This window comes from Tupaia chinensis, unplaced genomic scaffold, assembly GCF_000334495.1.
Source record: "Tupaia chinensis unplaced genomic scaffold, TupChi_1.0 Scaffold000628_1, whole genome shotgun sequence".
NCBI lineage: Eukaryota > Metazoa > Chordata > Mammalia > Scandentia > Tupaiidae > Tupaia > Tupaia belangeri.
The window spans coordinates 3,260,370-3,263,043 of NW_006160148.1; the positions used below are offsets into that span (position 1 = coordinate 3,260,370).

Consider the following 2,674-nt stretch of genomic DNA (forward strand, 5'->3'; position numbering starts at 1 on the left):
CAGCCCTCGCCGGGCAGGAAGCGCTGGCCGGCCGCGCGCCCCCGGCCCTCGGCTCCGTCCTGGGCGGACAGCGGGTGTGAGGGCTGGCACCACGAGGTTGCAGAAGCAAAACACATGACACGAAGTGGCCTCGGGCGTGGCACCTGACCCGTGAGCCTCGGTTCCACGTAACACGCGATGCGGCCACTCTGGCCTCCCTGCTAGCGAGCCCCGGAGTCGGGTTATCTCACGGGGAGAGGAGTGGGGCTAGCTGCTCTGCGAGTGTCCCGCCAGGAGAGGGACGTGGCCGAGGGCTGCGGGGTGGCGCTGGCGGCCAGCTGGGCGCGGGGGCTGTTAGGTGACCCGTAAGCTGAGAGCTACAAACGTGGCTGCCGGGCCGGAGCCCGACCAGAGGCGAGGAGGCGCGCCGCCGGGGCAGGAGGCAGAGGTGGGCCAAGTGCGGTTGTTCCCAACTTCTCTCCCAAGGCGGGCCGGAGCCAGGGGCGGGAAATGGCCAACCCTCCAGGGGTGCAGGAGCCCCGCGCGAGCTCGGGTGTGCCGGTTCCTGACTCCTCGCTCCAGCGAGGCAGGTGTTGGAAATGGTGGGCAGGTTCGCGCAGTACCGCCGCTCGGGTTTCCGAAGCTTCCTTTGAGCTGCATTTTCCCGAGCCTGCGGGTGGGGAGTGGGGCGCGCCCCTCCCCCAGGCCTCCTGGTGATGGAGCGAACAGCAGGCGCCCCCTAGTGCCGACGGGGGGTACCGTTGCCGTCGACCCGCCTTGCTCCCTTGCGGGGGAGATTTTGTTTTCCTGTGGCTTCTGTGACTGTGCTTTTGCTCTTAGCAGGAGCTGTGGTGGAAGTAGTAGTAAGGTGGGTATCGAATCCTCTCCCTGCCACTTCCGCACAGACTCGAGATGTCTGTATTGTAGGCCCTAGGCATGCAGCCCAGCCCTTGCAAGCAGCTCAGATAAACAATAGCAATAAAGACAGCAGGGCAGAGGGCCTGAGAAGGTGTGAGAGCAAAGCTCGGAGTCTAATGAGAAAAACTGGAGAAATAGGTGAAGGTTGGTAGGTATTAGCCAGATAAGAGAAGAAAGAAGAGTCTTCCAGACGTCGTTGAATTTCTCAGTTACATTTTTTTTTTCTTGTAGGCCCAGTTCTTCACTCCAAATCAATGTGCTCCCTCCTTTCCAGCTTCCCAGGCCAGGTGTTTAAAAGTTCTGTAGGCGCCATTGCCACTTCTTTTAGACCGAGGAATTGGGGTGGGGTGGGGTGGGGCTAAAATGGCTTCCTTGCTTCAGAGGGCTTTGCAGTTGTTTATATATCGCTGCCATTCCAACCAAGAAATGGAAATAACACTTTCACCATCCCAAGTTGTGAGCTTGGTGTCTTCACCACCAACTGTTTTCACCCCGAGTTTGTCCTTTTTTTTTCCTTAAGAGTTACTTAATTTGGGGGAACAGCAGATAGTATAATGGTTGCATCGCTGGATTCCCACCTGGTCGACCACAATTTGCAGTTGGAGTCCCCGACTTGGAGGCTTGAGACTCACTGCAGGCACATGTGCGTGCATGCCCAAGATCCCAAGAAGAGAATGGAGAAGAGATTGCAGTGTGACCATCCCTTCTGGGGGTGATTATTTGTTTATTTACAGTCATTCACTGTACATCAATACAGTATACCAAATGAGATTTTTCCATCCAGAATACATTGTATATTGGCTCAATCAAGGATACCATACACGTTATCAACAACAAATAATTTTCTATTTCTTGTTTCTTACTTATTTTTGCCTCTTTCCCCCCTTGATTTCCTACCTCTCACCCTCTGCCAATTACCCCCGTCTCCCACACTGTCTCTGGTATGTACAGTTGCTTCCCATGCCTTTTTCTTTTCATGTTTTATTGATTCACTAAAGATCTTCATTAATTTTAAAACTTTCAATAGCAAGCACAGCTGATAAATACTTATTTATGAATGTATGTTTGACTTTAGGCATAAACCTCAGTGAGTAAGGTGAACATACTATAAAGTAGCTACTTGCTGGAGCTATATAGCTTACTGCAGTCATTAAATAGGTATTAATAGGTATTTTAAAAAATATTTAATTCTGTTTATTATTAATTTGACTAGCGAGCGAGAGAGAGAAACCATGCTTCCAGGTGCAGTACTCAGACTGCAGTCAGCCATGTGGGAATCCAACACCCTTATCCACCATGCCACCTGCCGGCCCCATTAATAGGTTGTTTTTTTTTGTTTTTGTTTTTTTTCCGCTATAGAGTGCCTGTGCTCGCCAGAAAGGCAGAGAGAGAGACAGAAAACAAGAAATCCCCCCCCGGGGGTGGGGGCGGATGGCCACACTGCAATCTCTTCTCCTCCATTTCTCCTCCATTCTCCTCTCGGGATCTTGGGCATGCAGGCACACCTGCCTGGCGTGAGTTTAAGCCTCTGGGTCCAGGACTCGAACAGCGGTCGACTACATGGGAGTCCAGCAACACAGTCATTACACTAACTACTGATCCCTTAATAGGTATTTTTTTTAAGGCATGTTTTTTATTTCAAGGAAAACAGTTTTAGTTTTAATAGATCAAAATAAAACAAAAAATGTTAAGAGAGGGACCAGCAGTTGGCGTAATGGCTGTGTTGCTAGACTCCCATGTAGTCGACCGCTGTTGGGGTCCTGGACCCGGCGGCCTA

General features: G+C 51.6%; 1 protein-coding gene across 7 annotated transcripts in view; it reads left to right on the plus strand.

The window, feature by feature from the left end:
• Window positions 1–6: 6 nt before the first annotated feature.
• Window positions 7–2,674, plus strand: part of PIGV (phosphatidylinositol glycan anchor biosynthesis class V) — a 19,079-nt gene continuing 16,411 nt past the window's right edge. For 3 of the 7 annotated variants that reach the window (XM_006159454.3, XM_006159452.3, XM_006159458.3), the window contains exon 1: window positions 7–427. The gene's annotated coding sequence lies outside the window, so the exon portion shown is untranslated. Of the gene's footprint in view, window positions 428–822; window positions 848–1,128; window positions 1,185–1,571; window positions 1,610–2,674 lie in introns of those variants that run through there. The other 4 variants (XM_014591983.2, XM_027776145.1, XM_006159455.2 and 1 more) reach the window with 4 other exon arrangements.